The 17769-nt window shown below is 45.2% G+C and overlaps 1 long non-coding RNA gene across 2 annotated transcripts in view; it reads left to right on the top strand.

Annotated features, from left to right (window-relative positions):
• LOC132403012 (uncharacterized) overlaps window positions 1-17769 on the top strand; it is an 85000-nt gene that overhangs the window by 28364 nt on the left and 38867 nt on the right. For both annotated transcript variants that reach the window (XR_009515158.1, XR_009515157.1), the window contains exon 2: window positions 2769-2963. This is a non-coding gene — a long non-coding RNA (uncharacterized LOC132403012). The remainder of the gene's footprint in view (window positions 1-2768; window positions 2964-17769) is intronic.

Below are 17769 nucleotides of genomic sequence, written 5' to 3'. Positions count from 1 at the left end.
GAGCAGCACTGGCCCTGGGGACGTCAGCCAAACCAGTAGGGTGGTCCCAGTGACAGACTTCCTGGGAAAAGAGAACAGGCGTTTGTGAGGGGTGGCATTGGTGGACGTACATAACAGAGAGCGGATAGAGTGGAGTGCCTCAGGGAGGACCTCCTGCCATCAAGAGACCGGCAACCCTTTTGACTTAAGGGCTAAAAGTGTGGCCTTCCACACTGTGGCATTCTCCCTCTCCACCTGTCCATTTCCCCAGGGATTATAACTCGTGGTCCGACTAGTAGCAATGCCCCGAGCTAGCAGGTACCGGCGCAGCTCGTCACTCATAAAGGAGGACACTCTGTCACAGTGGATATAGCAGGGATATCTGAACAGAGTGAAGAGCTGGCGCAGGGCTTTTATGACGGACGTGGCAGTGGTGTCGGGGCAGGGAATGGCAAAGGGGAACCGTGAGTACTCATCGATAACATTGAGAAAATAGACATTGCGGTCAGTGGAGGGAAGGGGGCCCTTAAAGTCAACACTCAGTCGCTCAAAAGGGCGGGTGGCCTTGACAAGTAGCGCCGTGTCAGGACGGTAGAAGTGCGGTTTGCACTCAGCGCAAATTTGTCAGTCCCTGGTCATCGTCCTGATGGGCTTTCACAAAATGGTAAAATCGGGTGACCCCCGGATGGCAAAGTTGTGCATGAAGGGCGTACAGCTGGTCGAGCTGTGTGCTAGCACATGTTCCCCGGGATAGGGCATCAGGGGGCTCATTGAGTCTTCCAGGCCGGTACAGGATATCGTAGTTGTAGATGGAGAGTTCTATTCTCCACCGCAAAATCTTATCATTTTTGATTTTGCCCCACTGTTGGTTGCTGAACAAGAACGCAACCGAGCGCTGGTCGGTCAGCAAGGTGAACCTTTTGCCAGCAAGATAGTGCCTCCAGTGCCTAACAGCCTCCACTATGGCCTGGGCTTCTTTCTCCACCGCGGAGTGCCGAATTTCAGAGCCTTGGAGGGTGCGAGAAAAGAATGCTACTGGCCTGCCCTCCTCATTGAGGGTAGCAGCCAGAGCGAAATCGGAGGCGTCACACTCCACTTGGAAGGGAATGGTCTCGTCCACCGCATGCATCGTAGCTTTGGCAATGTCCCCTTTAATTCAGCTGAAGGCCACGCAGGCCTCAGCAGAGAGGGGAAACATGGTAGACTTGACCAGGGGGCGTGCCTTGTCTGCGTAATGGGGGACCCATTGGGCGTAATAGGAAAAAAACCCAGGCACCGTCTGAGGATTTTGAGAGTGGTGGGAAGAGGGAGTTCTAACAGGGGGCGCATACGGTCGGGATCAGGGCCAATAACCCCGTTTTCCACGACATACCCAAGGATAGCAAGGCGGGTGGTTCCGAACACACACTTGTCCCTGTTATAAGTAAGGTTCAGGGCTTCGACCACTTGGAAAAATCGTTGGAGGTTGGCGTTGTGATCCAGCCAGTCACGACCACAGATGGTGATGTTATCCAGATAGGGAAATGTGGCCTTCAGTTGGCACTGGTCCACCATCCAGTCCATTTCCCTCTGGAAGACAGAGACACCATTCGTGACACCGAAAGGGACGCGCAGGAAGTGATAGAGCCTGCCACCCGCCTCGAAGGCGGTGTAGGGGCGGTCCTCTGGGCGGATGGGGAGCTGGTGATAAGCGGATTTCAGATCTATTGTCGAGTACACCTTGTACTGAGCTATCTGGTTGACCATATCTGCGATGCGGGGTAGGGGGTACGCGTCAAGCTGCATGAACCTATTGATGGTTTGACTATAGTCCACCACCATCCTATTTTTCTGCCCAGTCCGAACACAACCACCTGGGCCCTCCAAGGGCTTGAGCTTGGCTCAATGATCCCCTCCCTGAGCAGCTGCTGCACCTCTGACTGAATGAAGGCCCTGTCCCCCGCGCTGTACCTCCTGCTTTTAGTTGCCACAGGTTTACAGTCGGGGGTCAGGTTGGCAAACAGCGGTGGGGGAGGGACCTTGAGGGTGGAGAGACTGCAAACGGTGTCGGTAGCGCAGCTATCGGCATGGTTCTGGATGGGACGTGTGGGCCCGTGTGTGTGTGTGGTCAGTAGTGATGAAGTCCCACAGAACTGAGGATTCCTGACAGTGAGTGGTGGGAGGGGCCCGTCATATGCCATAGTCACACTTTCGAGATGGCTCTGGAAGTCCAGCCCCAAAAGCACAGGTGTGCACAGTTTAGGCATGACCAGTAGTGCAAAGTTCCGATATTCTGTGCCTTGCACCACCAATGTCGCTACTCAACCCGCCCGGATGTCTGTGGAATGCGACCCAGAAGCCAAATTGATCCTCCGACTTACCGGCCGTGTTGCGAGTCCGCAGCGTTGCACTGTGTCCGGGTGAATAAAACTCTCAGTGCTGCCCGTATCAAACAGGCATCTAGTCCAGTGCCCCTCCACCAGGATGTCCGTCATTGACCTTGCAAGCTGGTGTGGAGCGCTTTGGTCGAGGGTCACAGTGGCCAGAGTTGAGCCGTCGGGGTACCAGGTAAGCATCAGAGCGTCGGGGGCGGGGCATGCTGACGCCAACAAAGATGGCCGCCCACATCAGGGCATGCAAGATGGAGGCCCCCATGTCTCACCTGCAGCGCTGCTCATAGTTTAGACTTACAGACCATGGCGAAATGGCCCCGCTTTCCGCAGCTGGAGCAGGTCGCTTCCTGCGCCCGGCAACATTTTCGGGGATGTTTACCGACTCCACAGAAATAACACAACATGGGTTTCTGACAGGCCGCAGCTGTGGTCGAGTTTGGGGAGCTCGTGGAATCGTGACTGGCAGCGGTGTTGGCGAATTCGCTCGCAGGAACTGGTGGTGTCAGGGTCTGAGGCGTCCACGGAACCGGCGGGGGATTGCGCGGCTGGACAGCATCAGCATTGTGCAGAGCAGCTTCCAGAGTGTCGGCCGTCTCAATCGCCGTGCATCAGGTAAGATCGGCTTTTTCCAGCAGCCGCTGGCGCACGTACACTGACCTCAGTCCCGTCACAAAGGCGTCTCGTACTAGCAGCTCCACATGCTGTTCTGCCGTGAGCGTCTTGCAGTCACAAGTTCGGACGAGTGTCTGTAGTGCTAGGAGAAACTCGGCGCTCGATTCTCCAGGCCGTTGTCGCCGGGTAGCTAAGCGATGTCTTGCATAGACAGTGTTCACCGGCCACAGGTACTGTCTTTTGAGGGCGTCCACTGCCCCATCGTAGGTCGGCAGGTCTCTGATAATTGAATAAACTTTTGGGGTGACCCTTGAGAGAAGAATTCTGTGCATAACGGCAGGGTCAGTTGCACGAACCTCCTCCAAGTATGATTGGAAGCATGCAAGCCAGAGTTCAAAAGCTTACAGTCAGGGGTCAGGTTGGCGAACAGCGGTGGGGGAGGGACCTTGATGGTGGAGAGACTGCAAGTGGTGTCGGTAGCGCAGCTGTCGGCATGGTGCTGGATGGGACGTGTGGACCCGTGTGTATGTGTGGTCAGTAGTGATGAAGTCCCACAGAACTGAGGATTCCGGACAGTGAGTGGTGGGAGGGGCCCGTCATATGCCAAAGTCACACTTTCGAGATGGCTCTGGAAGTCCAGCCCCAATAGCACAGGTGCGCACAGTTTTGGCATGATCAGTAGCGCAAAGTTCCGATATTCTGTGTCTTGCACCACCAATGTCGCTACACAACCCACCCGGATGTCTGCGGAATGCGACCCAGAAGCCAAATTGATCCTCCGACTTACCGGCCGTGTTGCGAGTCCGCAGTGTTGCACTGTGTCTGGGTGAATAAAACTCTCAGTGCTGCCCGTGTCAAACAGGCATCTAGTCCTGTGCCCCTCCAGCAGGATGTCCATCATGGACCTTGCAAGCTGGTGTGGGGCGCTCTGGTCGAGAGTTACAGTGGCCAGAGTTGAGCCGTCAGGGTACCCGGTAAGCATCGGAGGGTCGGGGGCGGGGCGTGCTGACGCCGACAAAGATGGCCGCCTACATCCGGGCATGCCAGATGGCGGCCCCCACGTCTCACCCGCAGCGCTGCACTCCGCTCGTAGTTTAGACTTACAGACCTTGGCGAAATGGCCCTGCTTTCCGCAGCTAGAGCAGGTCGCTTCTCGCGCTGGACAGCGTTGTCGGGATTGCTTTTTGAGTCCACAGAAATAACAAAGCACGGGCTTCTGACGGGCTGCAGCCATGGTCAGGTTCGGGGAGCTCATGGAATTGCAACTGGCAGCAGCGTTGCCGAATTTGCTCCCGGGAGCCGGCGGTGGCGGGGTCTGAGGTGTCCACGGAACCGGCGGGGAATCGCGCGACTGGACTGCGTCAGCATTGTGTAGAGCAGCTTCCAGAGCGTTGGCCATCTCGATCGCCGAGCGTAAGGTCAGATCGGCGTTTTCCAGCAGCCGCTGGCGGATGTACACTGACCTCAGTCCCGTCACAAAGGCGTCTCGCACTAGCAGCTCCGCATGCTGTTCTGCCGTGAGCATCTTGCAGTCACAAGTTCGGACGAGTGTCTGTAGTGCTCGGAGAAACTCAGCGCACGATTCGCCAGGCCGTTGTCACCAGGTAGCTAAACAACGTCTTGCTTAGACGGTGTTCACCGGCCGCAGGCACTGTCTTTTGAGGGTATCCAGTGCCCCATCGTAGGTCGGCAGGTCCCGGATAATGGAGTAAACTTTTGGGGTGACCCTCGAGAGGAGAATTCTGTGCATAACGGCGGGTTCAGTTGCACAAACCTCCTCCAAGTATGATTGGAAGCATGCAAGCCAGAGTTCAAAAGCAAGAGCTGCTTCAGGGTCTTGAGGGTCCAAATCCAACCTTTCCGGACGTAAAACGGTTTCCATGTTTTAAAACTTCCAGTAATAAAATTGATGCACCATCAATAACTCACTCTGAGACGTAAAGGCGAGATATCGGCTTTTATTGACTGGAAGAAGGAACCAGAAGTGAGTGAGACTGAGGCTGAGCATAGGCCTCAGATCGCCTTTATACAGGGGCCTGTGGGAGGAGCCACAGGAGCAGTCAGCAGGGGGCGTGTCCAGACAGGCACATGTAGTTCACCACACCCCCCCCAACTCACCACCATTCAGGGCCTTAAACAGTCCTTCCAGGTAAGGCAGCACTTCACATGTGATTCCATTGATATCATTCATTATATTCAGTGCTTCAGTGCTTCCTCCTCTACATCGGTCTGGAAATTAATACTACAGTTCTGGTATTGTTTAGCTGAAACATTGCAGAGTCATGGAGTTATTCCAAGCGTTGCCAGTTGCCTGACATCTCTGATTGTGCTAAATATTTTGCTGTTTATACATTCATTTCATATTCATTGTATAGTACCCGCATTCCTGTTGCTGAATATCTGAATTGAAAAATAAATGATTTCCTACTAGTGTAATACTAAGTTAAGATCATATACGATTGGAATCATAACAGTTACATGCAACTGCAACTTGCATTTAAGGTCCATTTAGGTGAAACTTTTAATGCACCTAAACTTACCAGAAAACTTTTCAGGATTTAATTGCAGAAAAATATTGACATTAAGCCAATAAGTAGGTATTAATGCAGGTAACATACAAATTGGTCATAAGGTTAGAATTGTACTGTATGAAAGGAAATAGGACAGCTGAAGAAATTTATCATAAGAAAACTCTTCTCTGGCTTCCAGCTGGGTACTGGTATCGATTTTAATCAATGTTTTGATGATAAACTCTGCCATCTTCCTCAGGGATGATGCCTAGGCCTGTTTAGTCCGATGTATGTACACTCAACTCCCATCGTCCGTCCCTCCTGATTTGGTCCTCAACCAATCAGGTTTCTGCTGTTCCACTCATGGTTTATCAGTCATAACCATAGATATGACTTCCATGTGGGAAATAGGTTTTTGGCTCTCCCCTTCTGTCATCATTTCCATCATTCTAAAAGAAGATGAAAGACACAGAAAAAGACATAATTAGATGAAATGAGAAACTCCAAAGTGAAGAAGACTTGCCTCCCTGTTTTATTTCAATTGCATCCTTCTGTAACATGGAAGCCCGAACTCCAAGTATGCCTAAAGCAAAGTTTAGTACATTTGTAATATGACGTCCTGAGATTTATGCTCAATGACCTGACTGATGAAGACAAGCATACCATATATCATTTTTACTACCACTTCTACTTGTTTTGCTACTTTCAGGGAGCTACGAATGTTCCTCATGACTTCTCTGTACATTAATGCTCTGAAGGGGCCTATCATTTATGACTTGGCTTCAATTAACATTTGACCACCCAAAATGTGAAATCTTATGCTTGTCCACATTAAAGTTCCCTCTCGTATTTTTTTTGCCCATATTTACAGCTGGTCTATATCCTGCTGTCGCCTTTGACAACCTTCCTCACTATCCACATTCTACCAGTTTTTGTCTGTAAACTTATAAATTAGACTATCCATATTTTCATCCAAATCCATATATCAAACAAGCAAGGCCCAGTACAGGTCACATTAGTACACCGGTGGTCACAGATCTCCGGTCAGAATAGTACTGCCCACTCTCTACCACTACATTGTGTCTTCAATGGCCAAGCTAGTTTTGAATTTACTCTGCTAAGTCACTGTGGATCCCATATGCTTCAACCTGTTTGGATCAGCCAATCATTAAAGATCTTGTCAAATGTTTTATGAGAGTTCATATATTCAACATCCAGGCTCATCAGCCTATAATTTCCTTGATTGTTCTATTTGCCCTTCCTAAACAAAGGCATATCATTGGCTGTTCTACAGTCTTCTAGGATCTTAGCTGTGACAAGAGAACCTGATAAAGCACAACACTTTCCTCTCCTGCAACTGTCAATTTATTCACATTAAAATTCTTCAAGCGACCCAACACACTGTCCAACTTAAAATCAACTTGCCAGAGAATATTAGCATCCAGCTGTCTGATTTCACTGTCTTCTTTGGTGAATGCCAATGCATTCAATGCAAACTTATTCAGCACCTCATCCACTTCCTCTGGCTCCAGGTGTAAATTTCCTTCTTTGTGCTTGAGAAGTCCTCCATTCTCCATTGTTGTTTATTTATGTGGTGTCCTGGTTAAGATTTCTACAGCTATGCTGAGAGGTATTTTATTTTAGCAGTTTCTATAAAAGCAGTATGTCCCACTGGTAAGAGTGTTTTGGTTTCATCTGAAATAAAGGAGCCGTGTTATCTAACTTAGGAATGCTGTGTCGGCCAATCAGGATTGTGGGACGGGTGAGAAAGTTCTCGAGAACTGCGTGGAAAGAGATTTCTGAAGGGCAGTAGGCTGGTTTGGGGCTTTTTAGCGGGAAGTGCAGGGAGAAGGGCACCAGAGAAGGTGCCTGGAGGCTCCCATCCGAAAGGGAGACCCAATTGCAAGGAGTGCTTTGCAAAATGGAGGATTCCAAGAAGGGAAGTTAGAGATGAAAATTCAGTGCCATGAGTAAAGCAATACACCCAGCTACTACAGAAATGAGCTCCAACATTTATTGCACATTTAGACTGGTTTAACTGTAATGGGCACTTCTATGTTTTTTTTCTTTCTCTGTTAACTGTTTGATAAAGTTGAAAATTGGTAAATATACTTCCTTTATAATTTTATGCTGGCGTACAATCTGTGTATGGGCAGTATTTACACAGCATTCACTCAAATCAAGATTCCTTTAATTGGAACATCCTGATGTTCCTGTTTGGTTGAACTCCAAATCATACCACCCCTAGACATATATTGCTTATAAAAGGTGAAAGGTGGCCTTCTCACCAATGAGTCACATGGCTTTTAGCAGAAATAGCTAATGAGCTAAGTTGGTGTATGAGCCCAGGTGAGAGACTTACATTTATGTTTAGGGATTTTCCTTAAACTTACTCAGAAGGACATTTTATGACTCTTTTCAACCCTCCTAATTCCCAGTTTAAGTTCTTCATGCATTCCTTCTATTTCTCAAAGGTCCTGGCCCATTTCAGCTTCCAGAACCTTGCATTGCTTTCTTGTTGAATAAATTTGCAACACCTCTCATCATGCAAAGCTCCAAACCTTGCCACCTTGGTCTTTCTTCCTCATGGGAACATGTTGGCCTAAATTCTAAGCACTTGGCCTTTAAAAAGCTTCCATATGTCAGATGTGGACTTTCCAAATTACAGCCATCTACTCTCCCCCACTCCTGACTAATGCTGTTGTAATTAGCCTTCCCCCACTTTAGCACTTCCCCCAGGACCAGTCTTTTTAAAATTTATTTGCTTGTTTTGTTTAGTTATTTAGAGATGCAGCACAATAACAGACAACACTGAGCCTGTGCCACTCAATTACAACTATGAGACCAATAACCATCTAATTCAGGTGTGTTTGGGAACAAGGGAGGAAACCAGAGCACCCAGAGGAAATCTACCTGATCATGGAACAAAATACAAACTCCTTACAAACAGCAGCGGAAATTGAACCAGGGTCACTGTCATTGTAATATTGTTATGCTAACCATTATGCTACTGTGCTGCCTCTAAAGTCTTATAGTCTAATCAATAAGTATTTGAAAACTTACGGAATTGTGAACACTGTTCCCAAAGTCCTCTCCCAATGAAATTCCAATCATCTAGCCAGGATCATTTCTCATTACAAGACTGGAATATCTATATGAAGTTTGCAGAAAGCCTCATGAATGCACCTAGCAAATTTTGCCCATCCAAGCCTCTGGTAATAAGAGCCCAAGATAATATTGGAGGAATTAAAATCGCCCAGCGAACAAGCTTGTTCCTTTTATGTCTGTCCGTAATCTGCCCTCACACCTGTTCCTGCATCTCCTGCTCACTATCGGGAGGCCTATAGTACAACTCTGTCATTGTGTTAACACTTCACTTATTCCTGAACACCTTTCTTATTCCATATTACCTCACTGTTGAGCCCGCCAAGATATCCCCTCTAATGGCTGCTGTGACATTTTCCCTGATCGGTAGTGCCTCTTTTACATACCTGTCTATCACATCTGTATGCTGAGCTGTAAGTTCCGCTCTTTCTTCAATCAAGATTTGTGTACTAATCCAAGTTCTAAAATCATCTGTTTTACCCATAATTGGATTAGGTATACTTCAACCCCTCAGCCCTGTCTTTTTCATTAACCTGGTCCTGCCTTTCCTTCGGGGAGTCAATGCTGAAGATTGAAGATCGATCAGAAATCCCGAAGTTGAAGCCCAATGGCTGAAGCCTGAAGACTGGAGGCCTGACCAGGATTTAAAGTACTGTCCATATCTATGGATGATCGGGAATGAGGGTGGAAGGGAGGAAAGGAAAAGTGACCTGGATCAGCTCCAATTTGCCTGCTGGCACACCAAATCCACAGCAGATGTAATTTCATTGGCTCTTCACTCAACCCTGTAACATCTGGACAACAAAGATACATACATCAGGACGCTTTTTATTGACGACAACTCTGCATTCAATAGTATCATCCCCTCAAAACTAATCAATAAGCTTCAAGACCTCAGCCTATATACCTCCTTGTGTCATTGGATCCTTGATTTCCTCACTTGCAGTCTCCATTCAGTTTGCATTGACAACATCTCCTCCATAATCTCCATCAGCACAAGTGCACCGTAAGGCTATGTGCTTAGCTCCCTCCTCTACTCACTTTACACTTATGACTGTGGCTAAGCACAGCTCCATTGCTATATTTAAGTTTGCTGATGACACCACTGTTGTTGGCCAAATCAAAGGTGGTGATTAATCAGCATATAGGAAGGAGATTGGAAATCTAGCAGAATGCTGCCACAACAACAACCTCACCAAATGTCAGCAAGAACCAGGAGCTGATTATTATGGGGAGGAAGCTGGAGGTCCATGAGCCAGTCCTCATCGGGGGATCAAAGCTGGACAGGGTCAGCAGCTCTAAATTCCTTGGTGTTATCACTTCAGCAGATCTGTCCTGTTCCCAGCATGTATGTGTAATCATGAAGAGAGCACACCAGTGCCTCTTCTTCCTTCGCAGTTTGTGAAGATTTGGCACGACATCTAGTACTTCGACAAACTTCTATAGGTATGTGGTGAAGAGTACATTGACTTGTTGCATCACAGACTGGTATGGAAACACCAATGTCCTTGAATGGAAAAGCCTACAAAAAGAAGTGTCTCCAGCCCAATTCATCATGGGTAAAGCTATCCCCTCCATTGAGCATACCTACACAGAGCGTTGTTGCAGAAAAGCAGCATCGGTCACCACTCACTTCATCTGCTCTTCTTGCTGCTGCCATCAGGAAGAAAGTACATGAGCTTCAGGGCTCACACCACCATGTTCAGGAACAGTTATTACCCCTGAACTCCTGAACCAGTGGGGATAGCTTCATTCAGCTTCACTTGCCCAGTCACTGAACTGTTCCCACAACACATGGACCTTGAACTTTGTTTTGCTGTTGTTTTATTTTTTGCTGCATTCTGTGTTGTTCTGCTTAGCATTGTGGGCATACTATATTGATGCCTGAATATGTGGTGACACTTGTGGGCTGCCCCCAAGCACATCCTGAGGTGTGTTGGTTGTTAATGCAAACAACACATTTCACTGTATGTTTCCCTGTCCATGTGATAAATAAATCTGAATGTGGATCTCTAGTTTCCCCTCAATTCCTCCACCAACTTACTGCCACATTAGACTAAATGCTCCTGAGTGGCACTGGCAAAGCGCTCTGTGAGGATATTGGTGCCCTTCCATTTTAAGTTCAACCTGTCTTTCTTGTACATGTCCACCTGCCCTGGAAGAGAGTCCAATGATCTATGCAATGATCCTTCCTTTTGCACTAGTTCCTGAGCCATGCATTCAATAGTACTGGCCTCCTCTTTCGTGCCCTATTTGCCTGTGTCTAATAATTGTTCTTATGAGCAATTCCACTTCATACCATAACCTGCTATTTCTCACTGAGGGAAAATACAAGCAAATCATTTTAATTAGATACACTATTTAAATACTGTTATCATTTAGTCTCAATTTCTTCCTTAAAGAAAATAATTTTAATGATTTTAAAATGCAATTATCAAAGCAACGTTATTTAGGTCTATTGACCAATAAACAACCATAGTCGATTATTTCTAAGCATTAGCTAAGACCTGTGACGCTGCTGTGTATATTGGTATCTGCAGGGGCTTTTATGAGTCATCAAGTATTTAATAATCTTTGAGAAACATTTTCATCTGTGAAGAAGTGTATGACACACCTACACAAATCAGAATTATCTGAGCATTTAGGAAATCTGGGGAAATAAATAATGACTTGCTGTTTTCATAGAACAAGTGCACTTACCTGTGGTTTAAATACAAAGAGAATGGTAACAGGTTGATAAAATATCACAGGTTGAGCAGCCTGAAATTTTGCGATGTGATACAGAAGTACTTGTATGTTTATCCGTCTGTCACTTTAGAAGTGTAAATACGGTGCAGAAAGAAGGCAAGTGGTGCGTTGAACCATTGCTGTTTGCCTTAGCTTGCTGAGTGAAAATTGGCTAATTTTTTTCTTATATTTCAGTAGTGACTTTACTTCAAAAGTGGCGATACACCACTTGGAGATGGTGAAAAAGACGCAATTATAAACACATCTTTCCTTTCCATATGGACAGGACAGCCACAATAACACAACATGCTTCTTGACTGCTTGACACTATTGATCTTCCTTCAAGTGTTGATACAAATGTAGTGTATCCTCTAGAAAGATGTCATATGCCTCGAGGTTGTCTGGTAACCCAGGAGGCAAAGCTTTCAAGTAAACCAGGAGGCAAAGCTTTTCCACATTACAGCATTTCTCCTTTAATTGGTCAAACATCATCAGATTACTGGCAAAAGTAATGACTACTGATGTGATGAATCTGCCTTTGATGTGCTTCCCGCAGAATAATTGACTCAACAATGAATCGGACTTGCGTGCAGTGGTTCAGTTGAGGAAAATAGCAGATGGGTTTAGGAGAAAGCTTTGCTTAAATAATAGGCTATTAAAAGCATTCTAGTTCAATTTTCAATTGGGGGAAGAAAAAACAGATCTGCTCAAGCTCATGTTCTGGGAATGTTGCTGTGATTTAGTAATTTAATCCAAAGAGAAAAGTCTGTATTTCTCATGACCTTCGAATGTCCTTTACAGAAAATAAAGTACATTTAATATGCAATCCTGGTTGTAAATCAGGATACACAGCAGCAAGGTTGTGCATAGGCAGATACAAAATATAGAACAATGACTAGATAATGTGCTTTAATAATAATCTTTGAGAGATAAATGTTGGCTGGAAATCTGGAAATAATTCCTTTGTGTTTCCTCAAATAGTGCCAAGCTGTATCTAATATCTATCTGAACATTGTTTTGGATTAATAACACTTTGAAAATATGGCACCTAAAGCATTGCCCCACTTGCTTTACATTACACTTATTTGCCTTGATTTATTTGCTTAATTCTCTTGAGTGGACCTTAAACACAATATTTCCTGATTCAGAGGCAAAAGTGCAACTAAACAGAAACAAAAGCAAAAAGAGAAATTAGGGACTGAAAGGCGGTTTGTTGGGAAAATGGAAAGTACATGAGATCTCATGCACACCATTCACTGAAAGTAATCACTCTTATGCAGCCATTAGGTAGGAGAGCAAAAGGTATGTTAGCTTTCATTGTGGGAAAATCTGAGGACAGAACCATGGATGTTTTGCGGCAGTTGTACAGGGGCTCGGTTAGACCCTACTTGTAGCTGCTTTTGCAGCTTTGGCCTCACTATGATTAAACATTGAAATATAGGGAAGATCTTGATACATGGGATCTACTGTGCCTTGGTAGTCTGGATTCAGAATTAGCTTGTCCGTAGAACTAGAGGGTGGGGAAAGACGGTTTTTCTGGCTGGAAGTCTATCACCGGAGGTGTTATACCGGGATCAGCACCAAAGCCTTTGTTTCTTTTTTTGTGATATTGATATTGGTATTAATTTATTATTGTCATGTATACCACAATGCAGTGAAACCCTTTATACAGATCAAATCATTGGACAGTGTGTTGGGCTGGAATAAGGTAAAACAATAGCAATGCAGAATCAAGTGTAAAGCCTGCCAAAAAAAAGTGCAGTACAGGTAAACGATAAAGTGCAAGATCATAACAAGGTAAATTGTGAGGCTAAAAGTTCACCTTATCAAGCAAGAGCTCCATTCATGGGTCTAACATAAGCCTTAGTTGTAAATGCTGTCATGTTTTTATACCTTCTGCCCAATGAGAGAGAGGAGAAGAGAAAATGTTGGGGGTGGGTGGGTTATTTGATTATGCTGGCTGCTTTACTAAGGCAGAGAGAAGTATGTGTAGATTCCATAGAGGGGAGGCTATTTGCTAGGATGTGCTGAGCTTCGTCCACAACTCTCTGCTGTTTCTCGTGGTCGCGTGCAGAGCAGTTCCCATACCAAGCTGTTATGCATCCAGACAGAATGGTTTCTATGGTGCATCGATAAAAATTGATAAGAGTCAATGGGGACATGCTGAATTTCTTTATCCTCCTGAGGAAGTTGAAGTGTTGTTTTGCTTTCTTAACCAGGGCATCAAGATGATAAACAACTTTGATGAATGTGTATATGGGTAGGTTCCAACAACCCAAAAATAGGTGGAATTGTGGACAGTGTAGAGGCCTATCAAATGACACAGAAAGATAAAGGTCAGTTACACATATTGGCAGAGAATTATAGATGGAGTTTAATCTGGGCAAGTGTGAGGTTGTGGTGAACTACATACAACTGTCTAGACACGCCCCCTCTGCTGACTGCTCCTGTGGCTGTTCCCACAGGCCCCTGTAGAAAGGCGATTGGAGGCACTGCTCCTCCCTCAGTCTCCAGGATGTTGTGTGATGGTCTCTTGCTGCTGATAGTGCTTTCTCTTCCAGCTAATAAAAGCCTATCTCTCGCCTCACGTCTCCGAGAGTTATTGATGGTGCATCAGAGGTGTTGCACTTTGGTAGGGTGAATGTGAGAGGAAAGTATAGAGATAGTGGCAGGACTGATGTACAGAGGGATCTTGATCCATAGCTCAATGAAAGTGACCATACAAGTAGATAAAGAAGGCACATGACATGCTTGCCTTCAGTGGTCACGGGACTGAATATAAACAAATCATGTTGCAGCCATATGAAACTTTGGTTCGGCTGCACTTGGAGCATAGTGAGCAATTTTAGTCACCCCATTACAGGAAGGATGTGGAAGCTTTGGAAATTTATCAAGATGCTGCCTGGATTCAAGGGCATAACCTACAAGGAGATGTTGGACAAACTTGTGTTTATATCTATGTTACAACAGAGATTGAGGATACCTGATAGAAATTTATAAAGTTATGAGGGTAGAGAGTCAATATCTTTTTCCCAGGGTAGAAAAGTTAGGTACAAGAGAACATGCATTTAAGAAGAAAGGGGAAAAGTTTAAAGGAAAAATGAAGGAGACAGAGGTGGGCATCCCAGTCATGTAGTGATTATCACAACACTATTACACCTTGGGGCATCCAAACCCTCATCATTAATAGACCCCAACACTTTCCCAACCACTGATGTTAGGCTAACTGGCCTATCATTTCCTTTCTTTTGCCTTCCTCCTTTCTTTTTTTTTGTAGTTTATTTTTTATTGAAGTTTATCATCAAACAAACATTTCCATAAGATGGATTTCAGATACTGTTGAAGAGTACAGTGACATTTGCAGTTTTTCAGACCTCTGGGAGCATACCAAAATTAAGTGATTCTTGAAAGATCATGACCATTGTATTCATTGTCTCTTCAGCAACCTCCATCAGGACTCTGGGCTGTAGTCCATCTGGTCCAGTTGACTTATCCACCTTCAGATCTTTGAGCTTGCCTGGCACTTTTTCCTTTGTAATAGCAATAGCACTCACTCCTGCTTCCTGACCTCATGGACCTCTGGCACACTGCTAGTGTCTTCCACAGTGAAGACCGATGCAAAGTACCTATTACATTCATCTGCCATTTCTTTGCCCCCATTGCTACCCCACCAATATCATTTCCAGGGGTTTAATATCAGCTCTCACCTTTTTACTCTTTATATAGCTGAAGAAGCTTTCAGTATCCTGCTTTCTATTATCAACTAGTTTGCCCTCATATATTTCATTTTTTCCCTTCTTATAGCCTTTTTGATTGCCTTTTGTTGGATTTTAAAAGCTTCCCAAACATCCAACTTCCCACTCACTTTTGCTACCATATATTCCCTTTCCTTGGCTTTTATGCAGTTTTTAACTTCCCTTGTCGGCCATGGTTGGCCACCCCTGCCATTTGCGAACTCCTTCTTCTGTGGGACATGTCTATCCTGTACCTTGTGAACTACTCCCAGAAACTTCAGTCACCTCTACTTTGCCATCAGCCCCACCAGTGTCCTCCTCCAATCTACCTGGGCAAACTCCTCTCTCATGCCTCTGTAATTCCCTTCATTCCATTGCAGTACTAATACATGTGACTTATGCTTCTTCCTCTCAAATTGCAGTATGAATTCAATTATGTTATAAACACTGCCTCCTAATGGTTCCTTTACATTAAGCTCCCTAATAAGATCTGGGATATTACACAACACCCAGTCTAAGATAACCTTTCCCTGAGTAGGCTCGAGCACTAGCTGCTCTAATAAACCATCTCGTAGGCATTCAACAAGTACCCTCTCTTGCGACTTAACACCCACCTGATTTTCCCAATCCCCTTGCATATTGAAATCCCCCATTACTATTGTGACATTACCCTTATTACATGCCTTTCCAGCTCCCTTTGCAATCTCAACCCCACATCTTGGCTACTATTTGGACGCCTATATATGATTCCCATAACATTGTTCTTTACCTTTGCAGTTTCTTTACTCCACCCACAAAGATTCAACATTCTCTGACTTCACGTCACTTCTTTTAAAGATGCAATTCCACCTCTTATCAAAAGAACCACACAAGTGCCAATGCATTTCTGCCTGTCCTTTCAATACAAAGTACATCCTTTAATGTTAAGCTCCCAACTATGGCCTTATTTCAGCCACGACCCAGTGATGTCCCACAATGTCATAGTGACCAGACTCTAATTGCGCCATGAGTTTGTCCACCTTACTCCAAATGCTATGCATATTTAAACACAGCACCTTGAGTCCTGCATTTTTCACCATTTTGAATTTTGCCTCTGTGTTACAATTTAACTCTTTGCTTTATCTGCATTTGTACCCAGTCACTGGCTTGTCCTTCCTTACAGTCATGTTACATCCATCATCTACTTGTAAACCTGCTGGCTCGCCCTCAGCTCTGGTTCTCACTCCCCTGCCATTTTCGTTTAAACTACTCCCAACAGCTCTAGTAAACCTACCTGAAAGAACGTTGGTACAAGTGCAACTCGTCCCTTTTGTACAGGTCCCATCTGCCCCAGAAGAGGTCTCAATTATCCAGAAATCTGATCCCTGCCCCATTCTTCAGTCACATATTTACCCACCACCTCATTCTATTTCTATCCTCACTGTTGTGTGGCACGTGCAGCAATCTCAAGGTTACTACCCCTGAGGTTCGGCTTCTCAGCTTCCTTCCTAGTTCCCTGTATTCTGTTTTCAGTTCCTCCTCCCTTTTTCTCCTATGTTGTTTGTACAGATATGTGCCATGTCTTCTGGCTGCTCACCCTCCCTTTTCAGTGCGGAACAAAGGGCTGGACAGGTCTATTCCATGGCATATCTCTAAATAAATAAATGAACAAGCTGCCAGGGATAATGATAAAAGCAGACATTTGGTAGACACATGCATTTGTAGAGAACGAAGGATATGAATCATGTGCAAGCAAAAGTCCGTAATTTGACATTGTGTATGGCACAAATATTGTGTTCCTGTCCTGTACTCGTTGTTGTCCTGTGGTATCTGAGGGAAGATATTCTTGCCTTGGAGAAGTGATTCCTAGAGTGGTTTCTGTGATGGCTGATCTGATGTATGAGGCTTGAGCAATAGAAACAGGAGGCAGGATTCATGGAAAGTATTATACAGACCAGCTTCAGTAAGGATGCTTCCAGTGGGTACAGACTTCCAATCACAACCGCAGGCCGAGTCGTTTGGCATATAGAAGTGAGATCAGAGAAGTGTCTTCACTTAGAGGGTGGTGATCCACTAAAGAAGGCAGGGAGATCAAATCATTGAATATATTCAACATGGTAGCTGCATTTCTTAATATCAAAGGAAGCTATGGAATTGGGATTTGGGTGGGGGTGGGGCCTGGTGGATGGAAGCAGAACCAGGAAACGGGGCACCACAGTAGCATAGTGGCTAGCACGATGCTATTACAGCTTAGGCCATCAGAGATCAGAGTTCAAGTCTGACGCCACTTGTATGGAGTTTGTACATCTTCCCTGTGATCATATTGGCTTCCTTCAGACACTGTGGTTTCCTCTCACAGTCCAAAGACTACAGTTAGTAGGCTAATTGGTCATTGTAAATTGTCTTGTAATTAGGCTAGGGTTAAATTAGGTTAGGGTTGCTGGGTAGTGCAGCTTGTTGGGCCAGAAGGGCCTGCTTCCCCAAATAAACAAACAAATAAGTAAATAATCAGCCCTGATCATATTGTATGGTGGAGCAGCCTTAAGGGCCCAACATCTTAGTCCTCTCCTTCTTCTGTTCCTCTGTTTAAGCAGTTGACTATTTGAACTCCCATTGTGGCAACAAAAGTCTCTGAAAGCTGAAATTGAAGTATTTATTTTTAAAGTTATTTTTAACTATTTCATCTCACTTCTTAATTGTCAATCTTGGTTTTTTTTTTCAGTTTACACATCCAACAGCAGGATGATTTTA

The sequence above is a fragment of the Hypanus sabinus genome, chromosome 12 (genome assembly GCF_030144855.1).
Source record: "Hypanus sabinus isolate sHypSab1 chromosome 12, sHypSab1.hap1, whole genome shotgun sequence".
Lineage (NCBI taxonomy): Eukaryota > Metazoa > Chordata > Chondrichthyes > Myliobatiformes > Dasyatidae > Hypanus > Hypanus sabinus.
Note: the sequence above shows the minus strand (reverse complement) of the source record. Positions and strands in the feature narration are given on the sequence as shown.